The following is a 23,014-nucleotide window of genomic DNA, read 5'->3' on the forward strand; positions in this document are numbered from 1 at the left end:
GGAATTGTTGAGATTTTTCTGTCTCAAATCCCAGACTTTCACAAGCTCTTAATGTTGTCCATTGTTGCAGCATTCATGTAGACCAAAGTTATCATCCCAGTAATATGTTCATACTCATTCAGAAACTGATTAAAGATACAATTTGTTCTCGAATGGGATTAAAGTAAAATTGAATCAATTTCTGCAGATTGAAGGCTTCAAGGCATTCAAAATGAAAGATTCTAAAATAAATACATTTTTTTATAAACAGATCTAAAATAAATAAAAATTTTTTATAAACAGATCTAAAAATAAACAGATCTAAAATAAAAATATATAAACAGATATATTTATATATATATATATATATAATAAATAAATTTAGAGAAAACAAAAAAAAAATAGAGTTTGAAGAAAATCCTAGATCGAAGCCCTAGATCGAAATATATATATACACTCAGATCGAAACCCTTAATCGAAACCCTATATACACTCAGATGTATATATATATATATATATATATATATATAATATAGACATATATATAAACCCTAGATCGAAATCCCTAGAGAGAGAGAGAGAGAGAGAGATACCTAAACAGAGAGCACTGAGCAGTGACGGAGGAGAGCAGCGGCGGTGATGGAGGATCCGCGGTGAGGGAGAGAGCAACAGCCCCGTCGTCGTGTGTGTGTGTGAGAGAGAGAGAGAGAGACGGGGAGGTAAAACGGTAAACGGCAGAGGTGAGGCGGTGAGGGAGGCTCGGTGGTGACGGAGGATCGCCGTCGGTGAGGAGGGAGGCGCGGCGGTGACAGATCAAAGAGAGAGGGAGAGACCAGCGGCGAGTGTGAGAGAGAGGGAGGAGCGCCATATATGGGAGGTTGAATGTGTGTGTCTGTGTCAAACCTAAACAAAAATCAAGCATATATATATCCAGGGACAAAATCGTAATTTCAGCTAGGGGACTAAGCGGGGCGGTGGCGGTGCCGGGGCCGGGGGGCGGGGCCGAGGCCGGGTCTGAAACACCTATCCCCGTCCCCGGCCCGGATATCATCAGGGATGAATTTTTGAATACCATTCCCGGCCCGTAGGGGATATTTTTCGGTAAATAACCACTGAATTCGGGGTCGGGGGATCGGGTCACCATCGGGCCGGTTTCAGATTGCCATCCCTAGACGTGGGTAAGGAGGAGGCATGTTTGGGCGGGAAGGTATATATTTAGGATTGATATAAAATTAAAGGGGTTATCTGAGCCATTCATGTGAATACACAAATGAATCCTGACTCTTGAAATGTTCTAGTAGGACAATTGTGTCTAACACATTTTCAAAATTCGTTCTGCTTTATTAGATAGATTTGTTAATTTTATGATATTTTTACCATTATTTTCAGTTTTTAATTTATATTTACAAAAATTTTAAAAAATGTCATAAAAACTTGTTCGATACTTTTTTATATTTACAAAAATTTAAAAATTTTACTAATAAATTTTTTTTTCAATTAATTTTTTTTGTAACTGATACTAACCAATGGGGCAATTGGTAATGCTACTTTAAACTTTAAGGAGAGGATTGTAATTAATTTTTAAAATGTGAAGGGTGTCAATGTAATTTATCCACTGAGGGCAAAATTAGTATTTAAAAAAATTAAATTGCTAAAGGGGAAAATCTGTAATGAAACTTTAAACCTTAGGGGGGAAATGTAATTTCCAAAAGGTGAGGGGAGAACTGTAATAAACATAAATCTCAGGGGGGTGTTAGTATAATTTACCAAAAAAAAAGTTAATTGAAAAAAAAAAATTAATTGAAAAAAAAATTAATTGAAAAAAAATTTTGCTAGTAAAATTTTTAAATTTCTATTTAAAAACCAACGTAAACTTATTTTTTGAATTTACATTTTTTTCTCAAATTTACAAACTGAGACAACCATTTATAAATCAAAAAAATTATCAAACAAGTTTTTATGACAGTTTTTTAAATTTTTGTAAATATGAATTGAAAACTGAAAATGAAATGGTTAGGGTCTGTTTGGTAACGTTTACGTTTTCAGTTTATATTTACAAAAATTTTATAAACTGGTTTTTGTTTATTTTTAGAAAAACATAAACTACAAACACGTTTGGTAATTGACAAAATGTTTAACAAAATTTAAAAATATAAAAAAGAATGAGAAATGGCAAGTGGCGGCGGCGGAAGATGGCAGTGGAAAGTGGTGACGGTGGGTGGTGGGGAGCGGGTAGTGGTGGGTAGCGGGTAGTGGTGGGTGGTAGCGGGTGGGTGGTGGTGGTGGCGGGTGATGGGCAATGGTGGCAGGTGGGTGGCGGAATGGCAGGTGGTGGTAGGTGGTGGCGGCGGGTGGTGGTGGTGGGTGGGTGACGGTGGTGGTGGTGGTGGTGGTGGTGGTGGTGGTGGTGGTGGGTGGGTGACGGTGGTGGTGGTGGTGGGTGGATGGGTGGGTGACAGTGGCGGGTGGGTGGTGGTGGTGGTGGTGGCGGGTGGTCGATGGTGGTGGCAGGTGTGTGGTGGTGGCAGGTAGGTGGCGGGTGGTGGTGGCAGGTGGGTGGGTGACGGTGGTGGCGGTGGGTGGGTGGGTGGATGACGGTGGCTGGTGGTGGTGGTGGTGGCGGGTGGTCGGTGGTGGTGACAGGTGTGTAGCGGGTGGTGGCAGGTAGGTGGCGGGTGGTGATGGTGGGTGAGTGAGTCGGTGACGGTGACGGTGGCGGGTGGTGAGTGGTAGTGAGTGTATGGTGGTGATAGTGGTAACGGGTGGTGGATGGTGGGCGTATTATGGGCGTATTATGGTGGTGGCGGGTGGTCGGTGGTGGTGACAACTCAATCTTCTCCAAAACATAGCCCTAGATTTGGGGTTTGAGGGAGGGAGGGAGGGAGGGCGTATTATGGGCGGAGAAGGATGAGAGTTTGATCCATGGTTTGGGTTTGGACTGGTTCAAGTGACTACTAGGGCTCGTTTGCCCTTTCGGCTGCTCCTCCGCCGAGCGGGAATAGAAAAAAAAAAAAAGGTGGGGAGGGGAGCGGGGCGGGAATAAAAAATAAATTTTTTTTTGTCAAAAATAAAATTTAAATAATAAAATAATGTCGTTTAATTTTTTTTTTTTTTTTTTTTTTTGCGACGGGGTTGTCGTCATCAAAAAAATTTATTTTTTGTTAAAATATATATTTTTTTGTAGTTAATGAATTTTTTTTTAAAAAAATCTTTTTTTTTTTAGTTACTAAGATTGAAAATTTATTTGTTTCATTTTTATTTTAATGAAAAAAATATTATTATTTTCTATTTGGTAGAAGTAGGGGTAATATTTTAATAAAAAATATTTTCCACTAAAATAAAAGATAATTTTCTGTGGTCAATGAAAAATATCTTTCTACGGCCTATTTTTTTTTTTGTTATTAAAAATCATGAACTAATTTTTTGTGGTAGAGGAGAGGGAGTAGTAGTAGTGGTGAAGGTGGTGGATAAGAGATGGTGGTGGTGGTGGTGGCGGTGGCGGCGGCGAAGGAGATTAATGGTGAAGTTGTAGTAGTGGTAGAGTAGATGAAGTGGCAAGGGTGAAGGAGAGGTAATGATAGTAGTAGTGGCAGTAATGGTGAAGGTGGTGGATAAGAGATGATGGTGGTGGTGGTGGTAGCGAAGGAGATTAGTGGTGAAGTTGTGGTAGTGGTAGAGTAGATGAAGTGGCAAGGGTGAATGAGAGGTAATGGTAGTAGTAGTGGCAGTAATGGTAGTGGTGGCAATGGTAGTAGTAATGGTAGTCGTAGAGGTGAAGTGGTGACAGTGGTAATAATGGTGGTAGTGGAATGGCGTTTGCAATAGTGGTGAAGATGGTGAAGGAGATGGGTGGTGAGAGAAAGAGAGATGAGTGAGAGACAGATAGAGGAGAGAGAGAGAGAGAGAGAGAGAGAGAGAGAGAGAGAGAGAGACAAAGACAGAGTGATGAGCGAGAGAGAGACAAAGTGGTCGCTAAAAGTGCATTTTCTTGTAGTAGATAGATAAATCAAGAGGGAGCTCAGTAAATAGAGAAGACGGAAGAGAGAGAGTGAGCAACGCGAACACAGAGGGAGAGAGAGAGAGAGAGAGAGAGAGAGAGAGAGAGAGAAAGGGACAAAAAGATAAAGAGATAGAAAGTGGGAGACAGAAAAAGAGACTGAGAGAGAAAAGAGATGAACGAAAGAGACAGAGACAGAGAGAGATAGAGAGAAGAGAGGTGAGCGAGAGAGACATAGAGAGAAGAGAGGTGAACGAGAGAGACAGAGAGAGAGATAAAGAAGAGAGATGAGCGAGAAAGACAGAGAGAGATGAAAGATGAGAGAGATAGAGAGAAGAGAGATGAGCGAAGAGATAGGGAGAGAAAAGAGATGAGAGAAGAGATAGATGAGTGAGAGACACAGAGAGAAAGAGAGAGACAGATAGACAGAAAGAAAAGAGTGATGAGTGAGAGAGAGAAAGAGAAGAGAGAGAGGAAGATGAAAAAATGGGTAAAAAGATATAGACAAAGAGAGAGAGAGAAAAAAAGAGCGAAAATAGATAAACGAGAGAGAGAGACAGAGAAAGATGAGCGAGAGAGATAAAGAGAAGAAAGACAGAGAGAGAAGAGAGATGAGAGAGATAGACAGAAGAGAGATGAACGAGAGACACAGAGAGAAAGAGAGAAAGAGAGAGACAGACAGACAGACAGATAGAGAAGAGTGACGAGTGAGAGAGAGAGAAAAATAAGAGAGACAGAGACACAGAGAGAAAGAGAGAGACAGACAGAGAAGAGTGATGAGTGAGAGAGAAAGAGAAGAGAGACAGAGACAGAGAGATAGAAAGATGAAAAAATGGGTGAAAAAGTTCCGTGTCTAACGCCTCATTTTCTAGTAGTGAGTCGTCTCTATCATTCATGGGTAGAATAGAGGCGCGGATTTGGGAATTGTATATTTTATATAAAAATCAAATTGAAATATTTTATACAATCACACCTATTTGGGGAGTGTGATTAAATATATATATATATATATATACTTATTTAAAAAGTGTGATTAAAAAGTAGTAATGTATATATAATCACACTTTAATTAAAATGTGTGATTAAAAAAAATATATATATATAATCACACTTATTTAAAAAGTGTGATTAAAAAGTAGTAGTGTATATATAATCACACCTATTTAAAAGTGTGATTAAAAAGTAGTAGTGTATATATAATCACACTTTAATTAGAAGGTGTGATTAAAAAATATATAAATAATCACACTTTAATTAGAATGTGTGATTAAAAAAAATATATATATATATAATCACACTTGTTTAAAAAGTGTGATTAAAAAGTAGTAGTGTATATATAATCACACTTTAATTAGAAGGTGTGATTAAAAAATATATAAATAATCACACTTTAATTAGAATGTGTGATTAAAAAATATATATATAATCACACTTGTTTAAAAAGTGTGATTAAAAAGTAGTAGTGTATATAGAATCACACTTTAATTAGAAGGTGTGATTAAAAAATATATAAATAATCACACTTTAATTAGAATGTGTGATTAAAAAATATATATATATAATCACACTTGTTTAAAAAGTGTGATTAAAAAGTAGTAGTGTATATATAATCACACTTTAATTAGAAGGTGTGATTAAAAATATATATATATAATCACACTTAATTGAAAAGTGACATAAAAAATAAATATTATCACACTCAATCAAATTAAGTGTGATTAAAATATCAATCTAATTTTTTTTATCACACTTCCAATAAAAGTGAGATCTTTTTTTTTGTCAAAGTGTGATCTTTAACTATTTTTGTAGTAGTGATCCTTAAGCATGGTATTAAAAATCGCGTGACCCTTTGATTGCTTTCCGCTCTCCTTAATTTCAACTATGTTGGAGTCTTTCCTCACCACTACCGAAGAGACTCCCTTCCATACCTTTTTCTTTTTTTATAGGTCCCAATTTGAATCTGTACCAATGATCCGAACTGTTTATATTGTAAGTTTCATAATAAATGTCATTCATGCAAAAAAATAAGTTTCATTGGAAAATTATAAACACAGGAATGAAAAATATTTTATTTATAAAATGAATGGTTTAAATTTATAAACACATTTGTTATTCATTTTATGCGATTTTTGCTTAAATTTATAATTTTTCGATGAAACTCATTTTTTGTATAGATATTCTTTATTACGAAACTTATGAGACATGTTTAAATCATTGGTGCAAATCCAACTTGGATCCTTTAAAAGAGGTATGAAAAGGTGAAAGTATAGTGAGGAGTTTATCCCCACAACTGCTTGGGTCGGGGTTGCTTCAGCTCCTCTTCATCCCATACATCACGTACTGATTTTCAAGTTGTTAATTAGATAAAAACTAAATTAACCTATCTATGATATTTTAATATGAAACTTCCCTTACTTAGCCATTTTTTCTGAAGTGACCACAAAAATTGATTTACTTCGTAAAACGTGTCCGAAAGTCAATATTTTATTTAATATGAAAATGTGTCTAATTTTGTTTTTTCTTTTAACATTATCTTGCATCAAAATAAATATGAAAAAAAAATAAAAAAATTGATCGTTTCAGTTACATCCAACGTGCATTTTGTTTGTATCCACACTAAAACAAAAATAAATAAATAAATAAATAATGATATATAAATTCACTTTTCTACTCATTTATTAGATTCAATAATGTAAAAAGGATACGATTAACTAATGATTTGAAAAGATATAAGAAAATAAATTACATTACATATTCTGTTAGATTACTATATTATTGAATTTAAAAAGTAAATCTAATTTTTCAACCTAAATAGTATTACTCTGAAAAAATAATCCACGACATATAAAAATCATAGCCAAAAGTCACAATTTTGTCACTAAATTTTTCCACCCATGTTGAGAATTTCATTGCCAAGTTGTGGCTAAATTGTATCCATTTTTTATAATACAAATTTGATTTATAGTTACTGATATCGGATCATCTTAATTTTTTGCATGAATATTCAACTCAAGACTGACCTTGAGTTTTGTTGGACCATAGGCGAACTCTAGAAATGGAGCCTTTATCCTTATAAAAACAACCTATTAATAAAATGATATGTACGCATTTTTTTTTTATTAATATTCTCTAGGAGTGTAAAAATGGCTCGGCTTAACTCAAGTTTAGTTGGCCCCCACCGAAAATCAGGTCTAGCGGGCTCTCGCAAAAAATCGAGCCTGACCGAGCCGGCCCATTGCCGCAAAATCTCGGCACAGGACAAAGCCCAGAGGGTACCCATGCCTCTAGTAGGCTGGCGGGTCGGGCTTGAGGCATACCTTGGCTTGGCCTGACCATTTATTTTATTTTCTTTTATTTTATTCCGCCAAAATAACTTGAAAATGATATTGGTCCTCGGGCAGGTCAGGTGGGCTAGGCCTTGAGTGGGCCGGTGGCTGGGCTTTTGGCTGGGCCAGCCCCCAAAATACACCGCCCAGATCCAAACCCAGGGTCACAGGCTTCGAGTGGGCCGATTTTTCACCCCTAATATTCACACAAAGTTTGTTTGCATATACATATATATATATATATATATGTATGTATTTTATGAAATTTACTTATATAAATTAAGATGAAAACACATTATTAGCAATTCAAAAAAGATTTAAAAAAATAGATTTTGTTGCTTTAGACGTCAAAAAGATTAAAAAAAAAATGACAAAATTCATTTTACTATATTGCGGTATGATTGAATAGTTCTTTACCTTACTGTCTTTTAAAAATAGCCACATACTGCCTGTGTTGTTTTGGACTAAAATGCTACCGATACATTTTTCATCCAAACTAACAGAGAGTGCATCTCATATGCCTATTTTGAGAGTGGGGAACAAAAAAAAAAACAATTAATCAAAATTAAATTTCAATGGAAAAAGACGAAACTGGCTTTGTCTTACGTTTTATTTTTATTTTTATTTTTTATCTTAATTTTTATTTAATAAAATTTTAAATTAAATATACATATATAAAATTAAATTAACCTAAATACCTTAATTTATTATTAAAAAAATTAATCATCAAACTAGTTTAATATAATTTTTAATTTTTAACCCATTTTTTTATTTAATAATATTTTAAAATAAACATTAGCATATATATAACAATTAAGTCATAATTTAAACTACAAAGCCTAATTTATTACCACAAAATTACCTTATTTAATAACATTTTAATTAAACATATAAATAATACATACATATATATATATATATATATATATATTAAATCACACAGTAGCTTAATTAACTTAATTTATTACCGTAAAATTAAATCATGAAAGTACTTTCATCTTATTTTTAATTTTTTTACTCAATTTATTATTTAATAACATTTTAAATTAAACATGTGTATATATACTCAACAAATTAAATAAAAAATTAATTAAAATTAAAAATAATTTTATTAAAAAAATATTTAGGAAACTCTAGTTTCTTAAATTAGTTTTGTGTTATATTTTTAATTTTTTTTTAGTCATGGAAGTAAATTTATTTATTTACAAAGAGAGCCAAAAATATAAGAAGAAGACATAAAGGGTATAAATCTATTTTTATTGTTAACATTAACGATGTTAAGATTCCATTTTCGTCCAAAATCACGTGGGGTATATGGTTATTTTTAAAAGATAAGGTGATGCATGGAAATTGCAAGGGTTGAAAACCAAATACAAAGAATAACCATGAATTAAATAAAAGAGATATTCTATTTGAAATATATTAACTCTCCATCACAAAAATAATTTTTCCCTGTGACATCTTGTTCCGGGTGCCTGCTTGAGCGAAGGAAATTGTGCACGAGCGGAGAATTGTAACTCTCAAAATCTCGCGAGTTTGCAGGCTAGTCGCTCGAGCGCAGAAAGTTGTGCTCGAGCGAAGAATGTTGGCTCCCAGTTGTTCCTTGTAGCTCTGGAAAACTTCTGGGACTTATCATTTTACGCTCGAGAGAAGGATTTGTCGCTCGAGCGAGCCTTCCGAGTTTGTGTCTTATGCTCGAGCGTAGGAAATTGCGCTTGAGCGGTCTGTGCAATATCAGCAATTTAAAAAGGACATTTTAGATTATTTCCTTACCTTTGTCTTTTCTATCTTTCCTCCTCTCTCCTCATTTCTGAAAAACCTATACTCTCACTCTAAAATACCTTCCATTTCGCTAAGATTTGGCCAAGATCGCTTACCAAAAAGTGGCAAAGACTGGAAGATACTACTTTTCTACAAATTGAAATTTCGATTTTTGAAAGATTCTCCTAGAAAACTTTGCTATCTTGCTTGATCGTTGAGGTAGGGTTACTTTCGACCTTGTATATCTTTGTTTTGAAGAAGTAATTGTGGTATTGTTGTGGCTTAAGATGGAATATTGGTGTTGAGTTGAAATAAACTCTTAATTTACATAAAGTAGACTTTTTCTTCACTTTTAATTGAAATTTCCCAAACTCTTTTTTATCAAATATGCATATTATAGTAATGGGAACACATATAAGTGGAGAAATGGAGAAAGCCCCAAATGTAATAAAACCCTGATTTCAAATTTGAGTAGAGAAGGGTATTTTAATTGAGGATTTCTTTAAGGTATTAGGATATTATGAATAATGAGGAAATGAGATACAAGGATAGTATTGTGGAGATGGGATTGTGATTTGGGTAGTGGTTTTCTTTGCATGTTATGTGATGTTGTGTGCTTGACAATGTTCAATATTTGATGATTGACTGGAAATTTGATGAATTGTCAATTAAGCATGAGTCTGGATAAGAGTCGGTTTTGATGTTGTGTGAGCTGTGTTGGTACCTACGCGCGGGAAGTTAAAGGTGCGCAATTACCTGTAGATACGCCATTTTTGACCGACCTTAAGACTCAGACGTCATCGATTTAGCGCTCGGTGATTGCGCATGTTGTGCTCGTTTTGAGGTTACGGAGTCTCGGCAGAGAGCCTTGCCTCCGGACTTCGGGACTTTTTTGTGCTTTGTCTCGGTTTGCGAACCAGGTTCTGTTTTCTCTTCCTGAAGGGAGGGAGATGTCTCGTAGACCATCTCTCAGTGGCCGTAGGCTACTTTTCGTGGTCGTAAGCCACTGTTCCTGTCACGACTCGAACCCACCCCTTTGGGTTAAGGCCATAACCGGCCAGTAATCACGAGATTACCTACGGCCTCAAACCAAATAAGACAAAACTCATTAGAGTAAAAGGTGCCAAACGGAAGCAATTTTAAAACATTGTCCATAGAGTCATGCTTATATGCACATCATAACATTCCAGACATACATATGTTAATAACTCACAACAAAAAGTATAGTAACATAAGTGTTGTACAGACAGGATCATTCAAATCTAAGTCAGCCAAGCAAAACTACATACAGACGTATTCAAAACTTCGCCAACCTGACAAAATGTAAATACATAACAAAAGGGCGAAGACGGGTCTCGTGCGTGAGACACTAGGGCTGACTCTCTCAAAACCTTAGTTGTTCCATACAGACTTCACTGAGGCTGGGTCTGGACTTCTCTTGGCTCACCTACAAACACATGAATGAGCGTGAGCGAAAGCCCAGTGAATAATACCAATCAAATACAGAAGTTACATAACAATGTAGAACAACATATTCCAAACGGCCTTGGGCCCAATTCATATTTCTATTTAACAGATATATATATATATATATAACTATACGAAATTCAAATAAAGTGACTGTAGTTCCAAACATTCTAGCCTTTGGCCCATTCAGGTTTCCATTCATGGCAAAACGACCTTAAGTCCATTCATACATGTCCAAACAACCTTCGGTCCACTCATTTCTATCAAACGACCTTCGGTCCATTCATTTCTGTCAAAACGACCTTTGGTCCATTCGTTTACGTCAAAACGGCCTTCGGCCGATACATTCGTGTCAAAACGGCCTTCGGCCCACTCATTTATGTCAAAACGGCCTTCGGCCCACTAATTTACGTCAAAACGGCCTTCGGCCCACTCATTTATATCAAAACGGCCTTCGGCCCATTTATCATTACCAAAACGACCTTTGGTCCATTTATTATTATCAAAACGACCTTTGGTCCATTTATCATTATCAAAACGACCTTTGGTCCATTTATTCATTCATGTCAGACTTTTGTCCACAATCCCAATTAGCAACTCATAAAGCTTATAAGGGAATAATAATTGGACATTCACAATCATTCAAATATTGATATTACTCACAGTGATTGGCTTGTGGATTTACCCTAGAGCTTGACCCTACACATTTCATGAACACAAAAGGGTCACTAACAGTTCAATCCGTTCTTTGATTCACGTATTCCTCTTTAGGCTTTATTCTTATCTCATTAACTCATTTACAATGCTTAACATATGCCTAAGAGTGCTTACAAGTGAAAGAGAACGGAAAACGAAACACAGAACAAGCATACAAAATTTCAGAGAACAAGGTCCCCGCTCGAGCGTCAACTTACCCGCTCGAGCGGACCCTTAAGGCCTGCAAAAGTACTGGTTGCATGAAAAATACGTTCGAGCGTGGAATAGAGAGCTCTAGCGGAAGGCCTGTCTACAAAACTCCCCGCTCGAGCGTGAGATATCTCGCTCGAACAGAAATCCAGCTCTGCAAAAAGTGTTGGAAGCACGATTTTCCCGCTCGAGCATCACTTAACCCGCTCGAGCGGACATTAAAAATCTGGGTTTTCCAGATTGAGTTCTTGAGGTCCAATTCGATTTTCAACCAACAAATCATGCATGTTATGGCTCAATTCTCAAATATAATTATACTAACATGATGTAAACCTTAAATCACAACCCAATGAAGCTCAATTGACAAATAATTCACATGTATGCCCCAAAATATGTCAAACTCATCACCAACATGCTCAAATTCAAACATTCAAGACTTACTCTCCCATAATTTGTATATGCATGTGGGAGATGCTCACCATTCTCAACTAATTTGGTGAAGAGGTGGTCAAAACATGAGTTTCCTTTAACATTTCACATGGATTATACATATTTGTGCTCAACCATGCAATTTCAAGGTAATTTCTTACATGCATGCACATATTAAGCTTCAATCCAACAAAATAAACCCAACTCATGCTCTTTCTCCTTGTTCAACTCTGAATTTACAGATAGCAAACGAGAATCCATGATTCAAGGGATAATTACTCACCTAGGAGCCTTAAACACCCAAGTTCTAGCCAAATCTTGAGCTTAATCTTCAAATTCCCAAGTCTTGAGCCCAAATTACACAAGTCTCACCCTTTCTCTCTCTATAACCGGCCCTCTCTTCTCTTATTTGAGTTTAATATCAGTCAAAATGAGGCTAGGGAGGGAGAGATTGAGTGTTTAAAGCTTGACAACAAAACTCACTAAGGCTAAGATTATAATAATAAAGTAGTTGGGCTCTAATTCATCAATTTAATCGGTTTAATCTAACCCGAATCAATTTTCAATTAAATTTCACCGTAGGCTCTAAAAATTATGCCAATAACAATGGCGTAATCAATTTCAAGTTGTGTGGTCGATAGGGCCCTCAATTTAATTCCCAAAGTAGTTTACTCAAAAAGATATTCCTACAGTGAACAGATAGAATTGCAAAATCACATATATTCACATAATGACACATAAAGTCATGATGAACACATAATCATATTCAAATTAAGGACCAATTTAGCATATTACGGAACAGGGGTATCACAGTCTTCCCCCCTTTAGGAAGTTTGGTCCTCCGAACTTAATTTACCTTTAGTCAGGCACAATTCGGAACACTTTTCATTCAATGGTTCCAATCCTTTTTGATAGCCACTTACTTAGCCCCAAAGTCAAACAAAACTCAGTTCTCAACCAGTCAGAGACTTATCTTTTCTTCCATACAAAGCTTGTATGGTGCCATATTGAAACTAGAGCGTAAGCTTTTGTTGTAAGCAAAGTCTGCCGACAATGGATAGATTTTTCTGACTTCTCGAAGATCTAAAGTACACATTCGGAGCATTTCTCTCAGAGTCTAAATAGTTCCTTCTGACTATACATCAATTTATGGATGCAAAGTAGTGCTGAATCCCAATTCAATTCTTATTGCCTCTTGAAGGCTTGTCAAAATTCAAACACATTTTAGAATTTCTATCTAAAACAATAGATACCGGGACCTCATGCAAACGAGCAATCTTATTGGTATAACAGCGACTAGTCTACAAGCATCTTACGAAAATTTCACAGGGAGGAGACAGGCAACTTAGTAATCCCATATTCAAAAACTCAAACGGGACTTATACCCTGGGTGCTCAAGGTAGCCCCACAACAAAATTCGTAGTCACATATTCCCATTTTCATTCCAAAAGAGAGAGATTGAAGTAGTTCCGCCACTATCTGATATTCGGCTTCGACCTGCTGGCCCCGAAAAATACTTAGACACAAATTCACCAATTACCCTCTTCAAAGCAAGTCACTAACATATTTATTTCAAATGTCAGGTAACTTGTCACAGAAGTTTGGTCTATTCCCTTGTTGCAAAAGTTCAATTCATTTCAATAGTTCCACAATTCATAATCCGATTCGGTATTTAGTCCAGTGACTCATCACAGTTATCCAAGGCCAGTCAAAAGTCTTCAGAAATTCAAAGTGGATCCAGACACCGATTCCCTAACCAACAAAGGTAGTATCGAAGTAATTACCCATACAACGCACATAGTCCGTATATCCCCATAATACTGATTGTAAGATATAATAACATCGAAGTAGTCAATTTCTAACACAATACACGTGTTCTCAATTCATTCAACAGGTTACGGTCCACAATTCAGTTCAATATTCAATTTCCCGCTCCATCGAGTCTTTCCACACTATTTCATAGTCGCCAAAGCAGAAGGCAATTCATATATTAATCCCCATGATGTCAAAGATAATATCAAAACAATCAGTCACATGTTAGACCCAATTTACACATCCTCAGAGCCCCAATCACAAGATATAATGGCACTGAGCAGTTATTCACAAGACGTACTAAATTCGCACATTTCCAGACAATCAGGGTTTTTCAAAGCTTTTTGGATGTTAATAACATCTACATAATACCAAGGGATGACATTCCGGACAAAACAAAGGAATAATCGTCTCGGAACCAAAGCACACCCGTTTACAACCGTCGGTGGCCGACTCGAGATCGATTAGACAAACCCACCCGTACGAAACCGTCGGTGGCAAAAGATATCCTAACCAAAGGTGCTACATAGGCTTAACGTCCCCTAGCACGAAAGGACGCTCCGAGAATGCCATCAAAACAAACATAATACCATTCACTTTAACCTGATTTTCCAAAATCTAATAACACTGAAGCAACCACTCTTCCCTACAAAACATATTTTGATCAGTCAAAAACAAATGTTCAGTACTGCTTATGATCAAATCAATCTGCCGTCATCGGTTCCCATAGCGTCAAACAAACAAAGATGAGACAATACTCCTTGCGACGCCCAATCATAGGGCTTGCACAATTCGGTTTATTTTAACACATATGCCCTCAATAGTCGAGGGTTGGTTCTCAACGGTGTTCATAGTTAGATCAGTCTGTTGACAGCCCACAAAAGGTCTTTCAAATAAGTCAAGTATTCCAAACAGATTCAAGTTTTGAGTCTATCAGTTTTTCTGCCAGGAATATTCTGGCTATTTATTTACAGGCAATCCTCAATCCCTTTTTACAAAATTAGATAGAGGGTCTTATCAAACCAATCCTGACACGGGTCTTGCCAAGTTAAATCAAACAAAGGTTCTATCAGATTATATCAAATGAGGGTTCTATCAAGACAATATCAGGCAAGGGTTCTATCAAGTCGAATTAGATAAAATTTTTCTCAAATAGGGCATATTCAGTTCCGTAAGGCATACTTCGTTTGCCTAGGTACATGGTCGATAGTTCCTCAATTGTCCCAAGTTCATCAATTCTCAAGGTCATATCAAAATCATTCACTACAACAGTTCATATCAAAGTGTTCCAAGTTATGTACAATACGGTATTGTCCACATAAATTCGGGGGTAGTCGCATATGCATGTAGTTATTCGTATCGGGAGGTACGTATCATAATTAATATAGCAGTTCTCAAATAAGTCTTATATGCAAGAACATGGTGCACAGTAACACATTAAACAGAGCTCCTTAGGTACACATAGTACAGGATTGTTACGCAAAAGTTCCAAATTAGCCACAAAAGCATAGGCTTATGAGTCGAGCCCAGTATAGTCACGTAATCCAGTCAACTTTCTACTAATCAAAATACATGGTCTCACAATTATAGAATTCATCATTTAGGGTGCTCAACTCGGTCACACGATCACAGAATCATACTTCCAGTGGTTTAGTTATCGAAACAGTAATATAACAAATCACCCTAAGCATAGGTTCAGATGTACATGTGCATGTGCAGAGCTAATCGATATCCCAATACGCATTTCACAAATTTTCCCAAGTGGAACGTACACATTCAATGAATACGGTCTCGATCTTGTGAGTCCAACCAATCTAAATACACATGCAGCAGATACGAAAGGATATGCCAATTCAAATCAAATAATATCCCAAGCAAAGATGTACACATGTACTAATTCAAGATCAATCAACACATAAGCATTCGTTTGTAAACAATATAGATGCCTGGGATAACAATCATAGTATTCTGAGTGCTTTCTGGGATGAGTATAATTACTCTACCCTGAGTAGCAATTCCTACCACTGGTACGAATCTAGTTGAGGCAGAACATTTATTCACATTTTGTTCAGTTCGGGGACAGTTCTTTACCATACGGTCCATTTACCACAGCTATAACAAGCCCTCGAAATCCGACAACGACTCCTCGGCGTTTCTTACACTGGTGGTGGCAAAAGTTCTTGCCATAACAGCAACTGACGTTGTTGTCTTAAGATCTCTGCCATTTCTTGCACCATTCTTTCCAGTCTATCAGGTCAGGCTGTAAAAGAGTCTGCCAACTCGTATGCCCTTACTTCAACCACGTTCTACACGAACCCTTGTTAAATCATGCCAAATACGGGGATGTCCAATACAAAAATAAACACATAGTCACACATAGACACGTCTTTATATTCTCATTTCACATATCGTACGTAATTAATCACATACGTAACAGATAATTGCATACTTATCAGATATCGCATGCTGAACATTTACTAAGTAATTATATACTCAAATCATGTTCATATTTCACATAGACACCCGTAGGCAGAATTGAATGCACATAAACAACCTTTCATGATTCATATATTCATGTATGTGCATTATAACAAAACAAACTTGTTGTACCCATTAGTGTAACAATTCATATCTCATATTTAAATCATGTGTGGTACTCCCTTTAGCATAGCATATCATGTTGGTCATGCATATCAAGTCCCATAATGGAACCTCTGGTACCGGATAACATATCTCATACATAAGCCACGGTATTGTTTCCTCCGGGCGAGGGCCTCATGACCATAAGCCACAGTATTATGTCCCCTGGGTGAGGGCCTCTGCTAAGGCTACCACAATTATGTTCTAGGAAAATTTGGACAATCAGTCATACAAAACATAGCATTCCAGGGTACTCGTCATTCATATCATCAACAATTATTTAAAGTTAAACATAACTTTACGGAGTTCTTGCTCACCATCTGATTAAACTTGCATTATACTTTATACAAAAGATTCATAAGTATGCATATACCAGAGAGCATACATATTCAAATGGTAATTCACAGATTTATAGCACATAACTGTTCATATCGAAACACTTAAGCATATTCTTGATACTTTCGAATTCATACTTATCACATGAATGCATCCTAGATCTTTTCTAGACACTCATAGCTCTTTTGGACAGGTGCGTGAGTTGTTAACTCGTGCTCTGATACCACTCTGTCACGACCCGAACCCGCCCCTCTAGGTTAAGGCCATAACCGGCCAGTAATCACGAGATTACCTACGGCCTCAAACCAAATAAGACAAAACTCATCAGAGTAAAAGGGGCCAAACGGAAGCAATTTTAAAACTTTGTCCATAGAGCCGTGCTTATATGCACATTATAACATTCCAAACATACATATGTTAATAACTCACAACAAAAAGTATAGTAACATAAGTGCTGTACAGACAGGATCATTCAAATCTAAGTCAGCCAAGCAAAACTACATACAAATGTATTCAAAACTTCGCCAACCTGACAAAATGTAAATACATAACAAAAGGGCGAAGACGGGTCTCGTGCGTGAGACACTAGGGATGACTCTCTCAAAACCTTAGTTGTTCCATACAGACTTCACTGAGGCTGGGTTTGGACTTCTCTTGGCTCACCTACAAACACATGAATGAGCGTGAGCAAAAGCCCAGTGAATAATACCAATCAAATACAAAAGTTACATAACAATGTAGAACAACATATCCCAAACGGCCTTGGGCCCAATTCATATTTCTATTTAATAGATATATATATATATATATATAACTATATGAAATTCAAATAAAGTGACTGTAGTTCCAAACATTCTAGCCTTTGGCCCATTCAGGTTTCCATTCATGGCAAAACGACCTTAGGTCCATTCATACATGTCCAAACGACCTTCGGTCCACTCATTTCTATCAAACGACCTTCGGTCCATTCATTTATGTCAAAACGACCTTTGGTCCATTCGTTTACTTCAAAACGGCCTTCGGCCCATACATTCGTGTCAAAATGGCCTTCGGCCCACTCATTTATGTCAAAACGGCCTTCGGCCCACTCATTTACGTCAAAACGGCCTTCGGCCCACTCATTTATGTCAAAACCGCCTTCGGCCCATACATTCGTGTCAAAATGGCCTTCGGCCCATTCATTTATATCAAAACGGCCTTCGGCCCATTTATTACCAAAACGACCTTTGGTCCATTTATTATTATCAAAACGACCTTTGGTCCATTTATCATTATCAAAACGACCTTTGGTCCATTTATTATTATCAAAACGACCTTTGGTCCATTTATCATTATCAAAATGACCTTTGGTCCATTTATTCATTCATGTCAGACTTTTGTCCACAATCCCAATTAGCAACTCATAAAGCTTATAAGGGAATAATAATTGGACATTCACAATCATTCAAATATCGATATTACTCACAGTGATTGGCTTGTGGATTTGTCCTGGAGCTTGACCCTACATATTTCATGAACACAAAAGGGTCACTAACAGTTCAATCCGTTCTTTGATTCACATATTCCTCTTTAGGCTTTATTCTTATCTCATTAACTCATTTACAATGCTTAACATATGCCTAAGAGTGCTTACAAGTGAAAGAGAACGGAAAACGAAACACAGAACAAGCATACAAAATTTCAGAGAACAGGGTCCCCGCTCGAGCGTCAACTTACCCGCTCGAGCGGACCCTTAAGGCCTGCAAAAGTACTGGTTGCATGAAAAATATGCTCGAGCGTGGAATAGAGAGCTCGAGCGGAAGGCCTGTCTACAAAACTCCCCGCTCGAGCGTGAGATATCTCGCTCGAGCGGAAATCCAGCTCTGCAAAAAGTGCTGGAAGCACGATTTTCCCGCTCGAGCGTCACTTAACCCGCACGAGCGGACATAAAAAATCTGCATTTTCCAAATTTAGTTCTTGAGGTCCAATTCGATTTTCAACCAACAAATCATGCATGTTATGGCTCAATTCTCAAATATAATTATACTAACATGATGTAAACCTTAAATCACAACCCAATGAAGCTCAATTGACAAATAATTCACATGTATGCCCCAAAATATGTCAAACTCATCACCAACATGCTCAAATTCAAACATTCAAGACTTACTCTCCCACAATTTGTACATGCATGTGGGAGATGCTCACCATTCTCAACTAATTTGGTGAAGAGGTGGTCAAAACATGAGTTTCCTTTAACATTTCACATGGATTATACATATTTGTGCTCAACCATGCAATTTCAAGGTAATTTCTTACATGCATGCACATATTAAGCTTCAATCCAACAAAATAAACCCAACTCATGCTCTTTCTCCTTGTTCAACTCTGAATTTACAGATAGCAAACGAGAATCCATGATTCAAGGGATAATTACTCACCTAGGAGCCTTAAACACCCAAGTTCTAGCCAAATCTTGAGCTTAATCTTCAAATTCCCAAGTCTTGAGCCCAAATTACACAAGTCTCACCCTTTCTCTCTCTATAACCGGCCCTCTCTTCTCTTATTTGAGTTTAATATCAGTCAAAATGAGGCTAGGGAGGGAGAGATTGAGTGTTTAAAGCTTGACAACAAAACTCACTAAGGCTAAGATTATAATAATAAAGTAGTTGGGCTCTAATTCATCAATTTAATCGGTTTAATCTAACCCGAATCAATTTTCAATTAAATTTCACCGTAGGCTCTAAAAATTATGCCAATAACAATGGCGTAATCAATTTCAAGTTGTGTGGTCGATAGGGCCCTCAATTTAATTCCCAAAGTAGTTTACTCAAAAAGATATTCCTACAGTGAACAGATAGAATTGCAAAATCACATATATTCACATGATGGCACATAAAGTCATGCTGAACACATAATCATATTCAAATTAAGGACCAATTTAGCATATTACGGAACAGGGGTATCACAGGAACGTTGCCCCCAGAGATTGGTATATGGAGCTGCCAGATGCGGTCCGCCACATCGAAGACCAGGCCGGCTTCGGCGCCTTCTGCAGAGGACTTTCCCGACTTACTGCGAGCAAGCCGCTTCTCGCCGCTCTGGTGGAGAGGTGGTGGGACACCACTGACTCATTCCACTTCTCGGTCGCGGGAGACATGATGATGACTCCCTATGACTTCTCGATGCTCACCGGCATCGGGGTAGGTGGTGATCCGATCCCCTTCGACACAGACATGGATGAGTAGGAGGCCGCTCAGATTTACTTGCTGGGCGAGATGCTGCCTCTTGCGCGCCCAGGATTCGTTAGATATTCATGGTTCGAGAGCCACTTTAGGGTTCAGCCGGCCTTGGCCGAGGATGCACTGATGGCTCAGGAGAAGGTGGAGCAGTACGCCCGCGGCTTCCTCATGTTTCTACTGGGGACGACCATTTTCGCCGACCGGGCGAATATCGTGCCTCTCTGTTTGTTGAGTGCTCTTGTCGATGTCACGCGGATCTTGCACTACAACTGGGGTGGCGCCGGTTTGGCCACGCTGTACGGATACATGAGCTCAACTTCCCGTGGCAGCGGACAGTTGCTCGGGGGCTACTGGTGAGCTTGGGAGGTACATTTGCTTCTTCTGTTTTTCATTTATGCTTTCCATTACCTGTACTCTGTACACTGCACACACTGCGGTCTGCTTCACACTAACTGTATACTACACACACGGCACACATATACCCTGTTTTTCACTGACTGTATACTGCACACACTGTACACTCTGCACAATACACTGCACAATACACGGCTCTGTGATTTCTGCTTTATTCTACATTCCGCTTTATCTGATAAGCGTACTGATACTTACTCTGCAGTTGTGGGTCTACGCCTACTTTCTGAGGCTCGTGCCTGTGCCTGACGAGGAGACGCCTCTTGTCGTTCCATTCTCCCAACGCTTTGATGTCAGGTGTGTGCAGAGACCACGGGAGACGTTCATATTCTTCCGCCGTTATTTCGACACCATCACCCCCGCAGAGGTATGTTTAGAACTTGTAGTTTATTTAAGCTTCGCTTTGCACTGTATTTTATGATAACAATAGATAACAAACTGCATGTCATTTACAGATTACCTGGCAGCCTTGGGCTCCATTGCCAGCTGGGATTCGGGAGCAATTTGTTGGTGCAGAGGAGACTGCTCGCCTCAGGCTTCTATTAGAGGGCCCTGTCTGTTGGGCCTGGTACCTGGGTGAGCGCTTCTTGTGCCAGACCCTGGGTTTGTCAGAGCAGATAGTTCCAGCTCTGCCCCCTGAGTATATGAGGGACACCGAGAGGTTCACTCCCGAGCAGATGGCTGATTATACGATCGGCTGGGATTCGATACATTATAGAGGCATAGGCGACTACACAGAGTACGTCCGTACGTATATCATGCGGCCTTTGAGCAGTGGCCGTCGAGCTGAGAGAGAAAGGCCGGCGGCGCCAGTGGCTGGTACATCGAGGATGGCTTAAGTCCGTGGCAGGAGTGGAGCTCGGAGAGGATGAGGGGCCAGTTGGCCAGCACTGCCCACGACGATGACATGCAGAGGGCGGGGTGGGGCGACTTACCAGATCCCCATCGCTCCTCCTCCGACTGATCATGAGTTAGTCGGTTTCCACGACTTGCCTTCGGCATGTACTACTGTATTTTTCATTTTGCATCGTCATTTCATTTCAATTCGTTTGATATTCCATAGAATATTGATACTTCTAACACTTGTACAGGCTTCCTCCGAGTACACTCTCCAGTCCCTGGAGTGGACTGCTTTGGTGATGGGGATGTTCCAGTAGAGCCTCGATCTTCTGGCCATGTACAGTATTCCGGTATGCTCTTCTGACCACGGTCTCAAACCATACATACACTGTTTCACATAATCTGATGCATTACCCTGTTAACACAACGCTCAATACACTGCTCTCACGGCATCTGATACACTGTAGCCCACAGACTGTTCACAGCATTACTCACGACATTTATACCCTGCACTCAGTCACTGCATTTTGTATCGTCATACTGCTCATAGCATTCATACTCTGTACTCATACACTGCATTCTGTACTGCTACTCTATTTTGTGTGGCATATTGATGCGTCTGTAATTTGTACTTTTCAGCCTCCATTCCTGATTCCCGCTGTAGGAGGTGCTCCAGCTGGACCTTCGGTTCCTACCCGAGGAGGAGGAGATGGCAGAGTATACCCTCGCACCAAGGCGGGGCGCACTCATGTTGGGAGTAGCTTTCGGGCACTAGTTCCAGATGATGACGAGTCCGCGGCGGAGTCATCTGAGGAGCAGACCAGAGATGGAACTGTCTCAGGCTCAGATGACGGCGCTGATGATGATGCTCCTAGACCTTCGTCCAGGAAGAGGACGAGGACAGACCTCTAGGCCTGAGACCATTTGACATTGATCTAGATTTTTGTTGTCTTTCTTCTTCTTGTTTTGCTTTTCTTTTTGCTGGTAGCTAGAGTACCTTATACTGCCGCAGGCAGGTTTTTGTTTTCTCCAAAACTTTGTACTGGAAAAAAAAAATGGTGAAATGAAACAAACTTTTTGTCTGAAAAAGTGTTACATTTGTACATTTCATACTTTCCATCACATTGCATCATATTACACCTCAATGTAAATGAGATTGATCTTTTGTCCGAAAATCAAACACTTGTATTGCAATAACCAGGTAATGAACCAGCGAACGGCAAAACAACTTAAACAACCCACTGCTCAGTCCAAACACTCGGCTCATACTCTGCTGGGGATTAATCTGCATACAGGGAATCCTGAACAAACAGTCCAATCTGAAAAGACGGAATACAAAGGTGGGATCGGATGAAGTTGAAGCACACTCAGATGTAATCCGAAACCCAAAAGCTTCAGAGAGGCCCAGGTTTTTCTGTTCACACTTGTCGGGGGTGGACCCTGCGGTTGTATGAAAGAACCAAATCATGTTTTTGCACAAATGTGGAGAATGGCACAGCACTCTGAGCACAAAACGATTAATTTTTGAAATTGAAGAAGGGTTTTTCAAACCGGGGTAGTGAGCCTACAACTGGACACAGCGAGAACGACTCAACAGCGGAAACAAAAAAGTTAAACAACCTAAACACAATGAGACACACTCGGAAAAGACTCAAAACAAAGGTTGAGGTAAAAAGAACAAAAGACACGACATACAGACGTGTTAACGAAGACGAGGGACCTCAGATCACGAGGAGTTAGTTTCTCTGGGTATTGTTTCCCACCCTTTCTCATTTGTGTGATTTTCACATCACTCGGCTCTCAGGCTCAGTTTTTCTCTCAAAACCCTTTGGCTCGCTTTTTCTCTCAACTTACACCTCTCTATTCTTTATTCTCTCATTTTTTATCCC

Source organism: Camellia sinensis, chromosome 11 (genome assembly GCF_055761805.1).
Source record: "Camellia sinensis isolate YWXY chromosome 11, ASM5576180v1, whole genome shotgun sequence".
Classification (NCBI taxonomy): Eukaryota; Viridiplantae; Streptophyta; class Magnoliopsida; order Ericales; family Theaceae; genus Camellia; species Camellia sinensis.